This window comes from Fukomys damarensis, unplaced genomic scaffold (genome assembly GCF_012274545.1).
Source record: "Fukomys damarensis isolate Sample0158 unplaced genomic scaffold, DMR_v1.0_HiC HiC_scaffold_35, whole genome shotgun sequence".
In the NCBI taxonomy this organism is placed as follows: Eukaryota; Metazoa; Chordata; class Mammalia; order Rodentia; family Bathyergidae; genus Fukomys; species Fukomys damarensis.
In genome coordinates, this window is record NW_022900947.1 from 50,975,274 (window position 1) to 50,988,883 (window position 13,610).

The window sequence follows — 13,610 nt, forward strand, 5'->3', positions numbered from 1 at the left end:
ACAGAAAAGATTATGGAGAAAAGTTTCCACATAAAAACTGTGGTTTTAAGAAAAGTTTACTAACACATAATGTGATTTTTTTCTTATTAAAATACAGAGTTCACTGAGAATTATGAGTGTTTAGCTAATAGTGTATGTTTTTCTAATGTTAACTCAGTCTCCGTGATGAAAACAAGTATTGTAATTTCCTATAAGCAATTTTTAAAAAGTGATACTTTAATGGGCTTTGAGTAGATGAAGCTATAGAATATGTTGCATAAAATATTTACTAAGAATATACAAATGAAAGGGGATAGAAACATCACAATTGACAAAGAGAATTAAAGGAGGAAAAAGTCATTGGAAATATATACTCAAATTGCAACTTGTTTCATTCATTTATTAAAATATATTTTATTACATTGAAAAGTGTCATATACGACATTTCATCTTTTTCCTTCTGGAGTATAACCACATTATAATTAACGATACATCATATATTAGATAATGAATATCACTTTTATGAGAGTGCTGCTTGAATTTACACAGATATAAGAGAGCCTTACTAGGGATGAAAGTAGAAGTTTTTATTCATATCCTGCTAGGATAACCAACACATTGGCTTTTTAGGTGACTATCAGGTTTTACAAAAAGTGTAATGTACCCTTTATGTCACATTTTTTTTATTATATTACAAACTCCATAGTACAAGGATTGAAATTCTAGCTATAAACAATCTTCTTGTTGTGTTACTCTTCCTATAATTTATTGTAGATGAAAAGTGTTTGAGTGGAAATTCAATTTTTATCATCCCTCTCTTTCCCCAAACCTCATATTTACTGTATCTTTCAGTGGAGTGGCTGTTGTTAGTGACTAAAGTGATGAAATAATAATAAAACTCTTCACCAAATTCTGCCATAAATTCCTCTCTGAAAGTTATTGGCCACAAAATTGAAGACGTGAATGTAAATGTAATATTTTCCTAATTTTAAAGAACTTACCTTGAATTTGAGAATTAGGGAGAATGGCTTAAATCCTTGCAATATATAAAAAGGAAGATTTTTATTTATATTTTATTTAAAAGAGAAGTGTCCTCATATTTCACTATGCAAATTTATATTTTTGATTAAACAATATATTTTTTTCTTTTATTGAGTTTCTTGGTACATTTTAGGTATAAAGTACAGTTGCATTCATTATTGGGATCTTGTACCTTCACATGACAGGTCTTGGTTCTCATTTTTTCCCCTTGTCCCTGCCCTACCTTCAACTACCTCCTCCCCTCCCCATTTACAAACACTTCATTTCCATTTTTTCATTTTGTCATATTTTTTCCCCTTATTACCTTTCCCCTACCCTTCCCATTTTCCCTACACCTTTAGCCCTTTTCTTCCTATTTCACATTGTCAATTACATCATTAGGATCTTAATAGAGCAAACAGGTGATTTCTGTTCTAAAACATTTGTTGTTCTGTCTCTCCCCATTCTTCCCTTTCAGATCACTATAAATTAGTGTGGATTTAATAATGCATTTAATATGCATTTCCCCATTTTCCTCTGTGCATAGCGATGTTTATGCACATTTTCAGCCATCATTCATTTTTGTACAGAGCACAGCAAAGTTATATTGATAATAAAATATTCAAACATGGGTCATGAAATTCACACAGGTTTGTTAAATTGAGTAACTTTTCACTTACGACTATTTACTTAGATGCTCAGAAGACACTCTTCTGGATTTATATGAAAATATACTTTCTTGGTTATCACATGTACTCTTAATCAATAACTCTCCTTCCTCCAATGTGGTAATATGTATGAAAATGTTTTATTTGTAACCCAGAAGACTAATTTTAATTTATTTTAGCATAGTATGAGTTAATGACAAAAGATAAGCATAAGCAGAGTTGTGGGAGTTTTTTATAAGTCAGAGCTTGTAGTCTCTTGTTGCTATATGAAATTATTAAGTCTCAGGAGGTACAGATCCCACTGCCACAATTAAGCAAATTTTTTTCTCTTGAAAAAATAAGCATATATATGTTCATGAGTGTCATCTCCAAACATTTAAAGACAAAGCAATATTTTTTGAAAAAATGCAAGCAGTGAGAAAAATATATAGTAAAACAATGAGCATTTAGAAATCATATATTTTTATTATTAGAAAATATTTTCAAAAGAAATCACACAATAGGGCTGGGGATTTAGCTCAGTGGTTCTGCTGCCTGCCTCGAAAGTGGAAGGATATTGAGTTCGATCTCCGGTACCAAAAAAAAAAAAAAAAAAAAAAGGAAATCATACAATGATTAAATTTCAATAATATATAAAAGAATTAAAGCAGAAATGGATTCATATTTTCAGATAAAAAAACATAAAGCAGTGAAAGGATAGCCATTTTACCTATACTTATCATTTTCATCTGTGAATTTTTCTTCATAATCCAAATTAATTGCTAATTGTGTGATGGGATTGTTTTGCTCATATGCATATCTTCTTTTTCCTATCTCTTTTACCCACAAATGTTTCTGATTTCACTTTAAACTCTCAGTTAATATAATTATTTAAATATGTATTATGTTTGTGAGGAGAAACTTTCACTTAGAGAACTGTGTTCTGTTTTCTAAGTCAGTTTCTTGAAAGGTATTACTGGTAGGAATAGTTTCCAGGACCTCATGCACAACAGATTGCACTCTACCCCTGAGCTATGTTTCTAGCACATCAAAGTATCTCTTCATCAGTTGTTTAGGTGCTATTCTTTAATGGTTTCTTAATTTAATTTTATTGGGTTATGTTTACAACATTGCCAGGCCATTTTATCTAAGCCCTCTCTGACACAGACAGCTCTGTTTGGATATCATTTCTCTTTGATGCTCTTATTATGAATGGCTGTTGAATTTTGTCAAATGCTTTCTTCTGCATCTATCAAGAGGATCATATAATTTTTGTCCTTGACTCTGTTAATATAGTGTATTATATTTATTGACTTATGTAAGTTGAATCATCCTTGCATCCCTGGAATAACTCCGACTTGGTCAGGATGTATGATCTTCTTGATGATCCTCTGAATTCTGTTTGCTAGGATTTTTGCATCTATATTCATTAAGGAGATTGGCCTATAGTTCTCTTTTTTAGTTGCATCTTTCCCTGGTTTGGGAATCAAAGTGATACTTGCTTCCAGGAAAGAGTTTGGAAGTATTGTTTCCCTTTTTATTTCATTGAAAAGTTTGAAGAGTAAAGGCAGTAGTTCTTCTCTAAATGTCTTGTAAATTTCAGCAGTCAATCCATCAGGACCTGGGATTTTCTTTGCTGGTAAATTTTTAATTACATTTTCAATTTCAGTGATTGTGATTGGGGTGTTTAAAATGTTTTTATCTTCTTTGTTCAACTTTGTTAATTCACAAGTATCTAGAAATCTGTCCATTTCTTCTGTGTTTTCCATTTTCTTAGAGTACAGGTTCTCAAAGTAGGTATTGATTATCCTCTGGATTTGCTTTGGATATGTTGTGACTTCACCTTTTTCATTCCTAATTGGATGGATCTGAGCCTTTTCTTTCCTTTTTTGATAAGGATAGCTAAGGGTTAATCAATTTTATTTATTCTTTCAAAAGAAAACAACTCTTTGATTCATTTATTTTTCTTAGTTTCCATTGCATTGATGTCTGCTCTTATCTTTATAATTTTCTCTCTTGCTCGAGCTTTGGGTTTTTCTTGCTCTTGTTTTTCTAGGAGTCTAAGATTGATCATTAGGTTGTTTATTTGATCTCGCTCTGTTTTCCTAGTGTGGGCATTCAGTGCTATGAATTTTCCATGTAGAATTGCTTTCATTGCATCCCATAGATTCTTGTATGTTGTATTGGCATTTTTATTTATTTGTAAAAATTATCTGATTTCTTCTTTAATTTCCTTTGTGATCCATTGATTATTCAGGAAAGTGTTGTTCAATTTCCATGTGTTTGTAAAGTTCCTATGGTTTCTTGTGGTATTGATCTCCAGTTGATTGCACTCTGATCTGATAATATACAGGGAATAACTGCCATTCTTTTGCATTTATTCAAACCTATTCTGTGAGCTAGCATGTGATCTATCTTGGAGAATGACTCATGTGCAGCCGAAAAGAATGTATATTCTGATTTTGTGGGGTGGAACACTCTATAAACTTCTGCTAAGTCCATGCTTTCAAAAGCTTGGTTCAATTCTAGTATTTTGTTGTTGACTTTTGGCCTAGATTATCTGTCTATTTGTGAAAGTGGGGTATTTAGATCCCCCACTACAATTGTATTTTTGCTTATTTGGTTTTTCATGTTTCTTAATATTTCTTTTATATAGTTGGGGGCATTCTTATTTGGTGCATATATGTTCATGTTTGTCATCTCTTCCTCTTGAATTGTTTACTTTACAAGGATGTAGTGACCTTCTTTGTCTCTTTTAACCAGTTTTGGTTTGAAATTTACTTTGTCTGCAAATAAGATTGCTACCCCTGCTTTTTTCTGGGCTCATGTCACATGGGGAATTGTTTTCTATCTTTTCACTTTCAGTGTATGGGCTTCTTTTTGCACTAGATGTGTCTCTTGTATAAAACATATTGTTGGATTTTGTTTCTTAATCCATTCTGCCAATCTATTTCTCTTGATTGGTGAGTTGAGGCCATTGACATTGCTAGTTATAACTGATATGTACTGGCTTATTATTGGCATGTTATTGGCCTTTTGTTGACTTGTTTTAATTTTTTACCTTCTTTTAGTATCTTGCCTTGCCTGTTTGATTTGCTCTGTTGGGCCTCATGGTGTTGTTACTTTAATTGTCTTTTTCTTGGATATTGTTTAGAATTGCTTGTAGTGCTGGTTTGGTATTCATGAAATTTCTCAGGTGTTCTTTGTTGCGGAAGTATCTTATTTCCTCATCCATTTTGAAAGAAAGTTTTGGAGGATTTTACTTCTTGGTATTAGTTTTGCTATACCCTTATAATTTTAATTTAAAGCCTGGCAATAGATGCCTTGTTTAATATTTGCTGTTGTACTTACAAAATGTTGGAATGTAAAGTCATCACCTAAAGATTTTATTGTTCTCTTTTCTTCAATAGTTTTGCATAATAATTCTGTGGTTCATTTTTGATGGAGTGCACAGCATTCCTACAGAAATGTCCTCTCATTTTTGTAGGATCTCTTTTTTTAAAAATCCATGCTGAATCATGGAGCCCTGTTTCAGAGGGTCAAGGAAATGATATTAATGATAACATGAATGGGGCACAGTTATATACAGTGATACCTGTTTCCTGCCTGTGATGAGAACTTAACTTGGAAATGCTTAGTTTTGTTTTCTGTCCTTGATCATGACCTCCAAGATTCTTAACTCATATTAATTCTACTTGTATTCACCCTCAAGAATATCTATAGATATTAGAGCACCCATCTTTTGTTCCCCTTCCTAGCTTTCCTTGACCAAGAGAAAATTGAAAGAATGGGCCATTTAGTTTGAGAAATGGTTATGTATAATACTATTTTATGTACATATAATTGCAATGTCGTTAGTCACTGCATTCTATTTTTTCACAACACAGATAATTTAAAAACATACATTCTGGAGTGAGGATTTATTTCAATGGTTCTGTTGCCTGCCTCACAAGCACAAGAATCCATTTTTGATCCCTGGTACAAAAAAAAATACATTCTAAGTTTATCTGGATGCCTGAATGACTGGTGATGATCAGGAGAGTGCTAGTATTGGCCAGTGACGGTGCCCAGGGGTGAAGCCATATGATGATCTGTCAGCATTTTATGTCCGGCTCCTTCATGTGTGAGGTTAGTACCACGCAGCTTTATTGCATTTCTCTGTTCAGCCACCACTTTGTACAACTGAATCCCAATCATCATCTCCAGAAGGTTCTCTTTCAAACTCATAAGTGATTTCTCATCAGTCCAAGCTGGAACATCCAGTTTCCGGTTTGGCCTATAAGGAGTTAAGAGTCACTGCTCTATCCAAACCAGCACAAGGCCAAACAAACTGAAAACCCACAATTTGCATGAGATCTGTCAGAGAAATAAGGTCATAGGGTGAGTTGATGCCCCCCAAATTGGGGACGCAAGCAAAGTGAGTTGCAAATGATTGTAGCAGACAACCCAGGAGCAAAATCCTCTACAGAAACCAATAGCAAGACAGAAAACCTCCGCTGTAATTAACAGCATTCCTGGAGACTCAGTATGGATGGGGCTGAGCGATCCTGTCATATGCAGTTTTACCTGCTAGAATCTTAGCAAATTTTCACCAAGACAAAGCAGTCATTTAAAGAAACCCAGATGATTCTGTTTTCCTAACAAGTCCTGCCTTTGAGGGAAACTGTGTTTACCAAGCCTACCTGAAGTGGAGGAAAGGAAATAAACTGTAGCCCCCTCCAATCTGCATATCTTAACTAAGGGTGCTAAAGGTATGAGGAAAGAGATGCGTCGGGGATTTCATAGTCTCAGACACAGACTGACTAAAGCGCTAAAAGACTGAAACTTAACCATAAAACTATACATGACCCCCAATTCCACATTCTACCACCACATCACCAAAAGCCTATTTATCATTGTTCCTTTTTTCTTATGTATCATAACTCATTTTTAACAATCAATTACTAAAAGGCATAAAATACACTTTGAAGACAGATCAGAATTTGACACAGATGTAGCAAGTATCCAAGAAAGATCAAACCAGGAATTCAAAGTAACTATGAATAATATGTTTGGGTGTAATGGAAAAAAAACAGAGAGCATACAAGAATAGATGGGGTATATAAGCAGAGAGGTGGAAATTCTAAACATCAAAATCAGGTACTAGGAATAAGAAACCACTGCAATATAAATGAAGAATGCCTTTGATATATATTGGATGTGGCTCAGGAAAATTTCAACATACTTTGAGCATGTCTCAGTAGAAACTTCTAAAACTGAAAAGCAAAGAGAAACACAACCTGGAGAATAAAAGGAACAGCATTTCTGAGGATTGCAGATGCATGTAACAGGTGTAACACATAAGAAATAGAAGAATCTGCACAGAAAAATATTTGAAGCAGCGGTGACTGATAATTTCCTCCAGATTAATATTAAGCAGTAAATTACAGACCCAGGAAACTTAGATAACAGTATGTAAGATATTGCCAAACATTTATATGTAGTGATTCAAAATGCCAAGCATTACCCAATTTCTCTTCTAAAATCATGCAAACAAACCATGTAAGCAAGTAAAGAAAAATATTTAAAGTATCAAGACAAAACAGAAAAACTATAACGATAATTAAGCTCCTAACTTAGAATTCTATGTCTAGTGACAGGAGCCTTCAAAAAAGAAGTGAAAGTATTTTCTAACACAAATAAAACTTGAGTGAATTGTTTCCAGAAGACCTGTCTAAAAAAATCTTTTTTAAAAATTGAGTTTATTGGTACATTTTTGGCATACAGTAGTTACATTAATTATTGGGATCTTGTACCTTTACATGACAGGTCTTGATTCTCATTTTTTCCCCTTGTTCCTGCCCTCCCTTAACACATTCCCCCCTCCCCATTTACAAGCATTTTATTTCCATTTTTTATATTTTTCTCTTCCCTTATTACCTTTTCCCTGCCCTTCCCACTTTCCTTACACCTTTAGCCCCTTTCTTCCTATTTCACATTGTCAGTTATCTCATTAGGATCATATGTACTATTATAGTTTTTCACACCAGAGAAACTATTTGGTATTTACATGGTTGTGACTTATTTATAAAATCTTAAAGGATGCTCTGATATAAAGAAAATTATATGCCAGAAATCAGATTTTTTTGGTTTTGGTACCAGGAATTGAACTTGGGACCTTGTGCTTGGCACAATGCAGTGGAACCACTGAGCTAAATCTCTGACAGAAATCAGATTTATATAAAGAACATTATATAAGGAAAAGTGAAGTTATAATAAAAGTATGAGCTTTATTATTATCATTATGCTCACAAACGTAGGCATTCTGTGGCATCTGGAAAGATGCAGAGAGACTGACTTTTCCCTACATCTTCCAAAAGGGAACATGACTGCTGGCACCTTAATTTTAGCCAAGTGAGACCCAGAATCATATACTAAATTTACCATAGCTGATGACATTCACTCTTTCACTGTTCCACATCTGAGTTTGGAGGAAATGATGGGTTAAATTATACTTTGTTTTTATGTTTTTAACTGTCTAACAAAGAAATGAATCACAACTGTAAATCTAAATTTTGTCGGCACATTAATAGTGCATCAACAACTCAATTGTATTTTGTTTCCTCATTGAGTTTATTGGTACATTTTAGGTATATAGTACAGTTATAGTCATTATTGGGATCTTGTACCTTTACATATTTAAGAAAACTTATTTAGAACTACCTTAGGCATGGTACAGTTATTCTACTTAAAATAAAACATTATTAATTAAACTCATCAATTATTTGACTTATGAATATAGCTAGATAAATGAAAACATGAGTATTACTCATTTAGAAATCACCAAAAGACCTTTAATGATGAAGTGCACCTGGATAAATATATACTATCTAATCATGCAAATTTAAAAATTAATAAAATATCCTTTTTAAGCAATATGCCTTTTAAGTACTTTGAAATGATGCAATTGTTTATTTAAAAAAATGTTAAATCTGTGAAACACTCCTCTTATCTCTCTTTCAGTGTCTCCTCATCCCAGTACTCATCATGTGTCAGACAGAAAATAGCATCCATGCTGCAACCCAGCTAGGTGGTGTGTTTGGGTGCACAACTGCGTCTTCCTTGCACAGAAACTACTTTCTGAGACATTCACCTATCCACCTGGACACCATGAAAGGTATGGTGCCCTGAATCCTTGATGCATCTTGTCCCCCTGCACAGGGATCTGGATCTTTTTAGCAGAGACATTCAGGCCTGAGAGACCATTACTATGAGCTCAGGAAGATGGTGCAGTGGTTAGCAGCAGAAAGAAGGCATCTTTGAGGCTTGTTGTTGAAATCTGAAGCTCACTGGGAGAACAAATACAGAATTAGACCTCAGCATTTGGTTAGTAATTGGAACTAGCACTTCCTACCAAACTGGACTTGCTAAGGTGAAACAGTGGCTCAAATCTGCAGTTGAACCATGAACAGTTCTAACCCACAGTAGGTTAGGAAGCTTAATTTCAGCCTTGCATCCAGAAACTAACTTGAATCTCAGTGGACCATGGCTGGTCAGCTGAGATTAATCAACTCAGGAGTTGGCATGCTGCTGTCCACATTGTACACCAGCAATAGCAGAGGCATGCCTGGAAGGGCACTCTTCTTTTCCTTTTCTTTCCTTTTTTTTCTTTTGCTTCTCTTTTCTTCTTCTCCATTTCTCCTCCTTCTTGTTCCTGTTTTTGTTCATTTTTTTCTTGATTGCTTTTATTGGGTCAGCTGAGATTAATCAACTCAGGAGTTGGCATGCTGCTGTCCACATTGTACACCAGCAATAGCAGAGGCATGCCTGGAAGGGCACTCTTCTTTTCCTTTTCTTTCCTTTTTTTTCTTTTGCTTCTCTTTTCTTCTTCTCCATTTCTCCTCCTTCTTGTTCCTGTTTTTGTTCATTTTTTTCTTGATTGCTTTTATTGTTATAGGAGTGTGAAATGCAATTTGTAGTTTTCTATTGCTTTTTTTTTTTTTTTTTTTTTTTTTTTTTTTTTTTTTTTTTTTTTGCTCCTTCCTTCTCTCTTTTTCCTCCTGTCTTCATTGGTTTCCCAAAGTTTTTGTGATACTCCTGTGCCCTCTAGTCCAATTTCTAACCTCTGCATTTCCTTTTATCTTTCTATCCCCCAACTTCTTCTAAGTCTTCTTTCTGGAGGGTAAAGCTGTTATATTGAAGTACTTGTTTACAATGAACAAGTACTGGTTGGGCCCTGATTTTAATATATAGATTAAAGTCTATTTCCACGTAGTTAAATGTAGCAGAATAATAGCTACCCCATTCTGGCATTTTCTCAACTTTGTTTGATACTGATTGCATTACTTTGGCTGAGACAACACTATTGTACTAGTCAGCTTTCCTTCATGTTATACCAAGATTGAGATTGCTTAAGTGTCATTACAGACTCATAACCAAAAGGCCTCCTATAATTCTCGGATTGAAAGACAATCCAAGAATCAGCCTTCTCTAAGGGCTCTAAATACTAGCAATAAAGATATTTCCAGTAAGCTATTTATAAGTAGCAACCAAATAATTAAAAACAAAAAATTCAATGATAAGAAAATATATATACAAATGAGAAAACACTAAAACAAGATGCAAACCCAAACTGCCAGGTCAACAAAGGAAAATCCAGGGGATGATTATGGAGCAATCCATAACTCAACCACCTGGAATCTGTGAACTATCACTGAAAGAGTATCTGGAAAAAATGAAATTAGAAATAATTTCTCAGATAACACCAGAGATCACAACCATAGTGAAAGATGTGATGAATAACTACAGAGAAAACAGATAAAAAAGTAGAGGAGCTCAGGAAAATGCTGGAATCATAAATGTCCAGCATAGAAAAGAAATAAAACCCATAAAACAGATATCCAGGAGATTAAAAATTCCACTGAAATTATGTGGAGCAGAATGAGACAATGTTAGGTCTATCAGATATAAAAGACAGAATTGTGGTTAGTGACCAAGAGAACACAGATTTCCTAAAACTAGCAAGGCACCATGAGAAATTAATCCAGCAGCTGCCAGATGATCTAAAGAAAAATAACATAAAAATAATGGGAGTCAATGAAAAAGCAGGAGACAGCAAAAATGACATAAAAAGTCCTCAAAGTAATGACAGAAAACTTCCCAAATAGGGAAAAACAATTTGATACACAGATAACTGAGGCATAAAGGAATCCAAATAGCTCTGATAAAAAACTATATCTAAGCATATAACAGTCAACATTCCAGAAGCCCAATAGCAGAACAAAATTCTACAAGTGTTTCAAGAAAAGAAACAAATCACATTAAAAAAAAAAAGCCCATCAGAACCAAGTCTTAAAAGAAAACAACCTCCAACCAAGTTTGATATACCTGCAAAACTATCCATCAATATTGATGGAGAAATAAGATACTTTCATGACAAAAAACAAGATAAGTCTTGTAAAGTTGCAAGATCCCAGTAATGAATGTCACTGTATTATATACCTAAAATGTACCAAGAAATTTAAGATTAAAAAAATCTGAGGAACTTCATGAATATCAAACCAGCACTCCAAAAACTTCTAAACAGTATCCTAGGAAAAGGCAATGACAGCCACAGCTCCATGAAGCCGAACAGAATGAACTCATCAGGCAGATCAAGAAATTAAATGAAAAGACAGTAGAATACAACAAGAGAAAAGTATCATGACCAGGATAAGTCAATATATATCAGTTATAAACATCAATGCTAATTGTCTCAATTCACCAATCAAATAGACTGGCTGAACAGATCAATAAGCAAAATTCAACAATATGTTGCATATAAGTAACACATTTAATTTAAAAAATCCATAAACTGAAAGTCAGAGGGTGAAAAGCAACAGTCCATGCAAAGTAATACCCCCCAAAAGCAGGAGTGGCTATCCTATTTGCAGACAAAGTAGATTTCAAGCCAAGACTAATTAAGAGAGACAAAGAAGATCACCACATCATTATAAAGGGAACAATTGAAGGGAAAAAAATGACAATCATAACTATATATGCACCAAATAATAGTGTACTCAACTATATACAACAAATATTAATTGAAATGAAAAAATCAAATAAGCACTAATACAATAGTAATGGGGGACCTTAATACCCCACTGTTACAAACAGATAAACTAGACACACACACACACAAGGAAATACTATAACTCAAATTCTTGAACAGACAAGCTTAACAGATGTTTACAGAATATTCCACCCCACAAAATCAGAATACACATTTTTTTTAGCTGAACATGGGCTATTCTCCAAAATAAACCACATACTAGCTCATAGAACATGTTTAAGTAAATGCAAAGGAATTGAAGTATCAGATCATAGTTGTCACTGAATACTGTAAAGAAATTGGAGATCAATAGCAAACATTGAATAACATTCTCCTGAACAACCAATTGGTTACAGAGGAAATTCAAGAAGTAATTAGACAGTTTCCATAATTAAATGGCAATGCAATACAACAAACATATCATAACCTATGGGGCAAAATGAAAGTAGTCTTTTTTTTTTTTAATTGAGTTTATTGGTACATTTAGGGATACAGTACAGTTACATTCATTGTTGGGATCATGTACCTTTACATGGCAAGTCTTGATTCTCATTTTTTTCCCCTTACCTCTGCCCTCCCTTCACCCCCTCCTCCCCTCCCCATCTACAAACACTTTATTTTCATCTTTTCATTCTCTCACATTTTTTTCTTTTCCCTTTTTGTTCTTCCCCTACGTATCACACCTTCCCCACACCTTTAGCTCCTTTCCTCCCATTTCTAAATGTCAGTAATCTTATTAGAATCTTATGCATTGTTGCAGAATATTCACACCAGGGAAACTATTCGGTATTTACACATGTGGGACTTATTTATTTCACTTAGGAGTATATCTTCAATATGTATCCATTTTCCTATGAATGAATCTATTCTCTCACTCCATGTGAAGTAAATCTTAATCCAGGACCAGCCCAAAATATGTTTATAGTGAGTAAACTCTTCAGTGTAGCAACTTTACCCTTCAGGAAGGGAATTTAGAAGGAAGTGGGAGGAGACATATTGATAGGTAGAAGGACAGGTGCCAGTTTCAAGTGAAGCCAGAGGACACAGGATGATCATGCAAATTCTAGGAAACTGTTGAAGACAAGAGGGAAAGTAGGAGTGCAAGAACAAAGTTAAGAATAGAACAACTTAACAGTAATAGGGAAGCTATGAATTGTAGTCACTTTCCCTTGAAACTAATGAAAATCAAGAGAAAGAAAAATAGAGAAGAAAAGAAAAATAAACAAGAAATCTGAATTAGGGCAGGAACAGGAACAAAAAGAGAGATGAAAACCAATGTGAGGGAGCAAGGGATTTAGTGGGAAAAAGAAGAAAGAAAAAAGGAAAAACTTGAAATGGGAAAAATAAAAATTTTAAAATAAAAATAAGAGGAAAAGAATGAAAAAAATTTGAAGGGCCTCATTTGGGGGTATATCTCTGCTGTCGCAATAGAGAATGTGGACAGAAATGTGTAGAACTAAGTCAGTTAGTCTCAGTAAGCCAACGGCAGACCCCTGATGTTCAGGCTGAATTCTGGCTGTAAAGCCCAAATTGAGATCCATTACCTCCCACAGGGTTAAACTCTGCATGGTTCCGTGGCAGATCCAGTTGCCCCTCCCCTGAAGACAGTCAAAGTTCTAATGGAAGGTGGTGATCCTTCTACTTACCAGCTACGGAGGTCTGGTGTACCTTTATTTCAATTGTTTACTTCCATTCTATCATATGGAGCTCAGTAGTGTCACCTCTATGAAAACCTGTGCCTCTCCAGTGTGGATCCTGGTACCAGCATAACCAGGAGGCCCAAGGGCACAGGGGGGTGATGATGCTGTAGGGTTGCTCATGGGACTGGGCAATACTCACTGGTTTGCTCCAGTGAAAGCCTAGGGTGCTAGGGGTTGAGGAATCAGCCTAGAGCC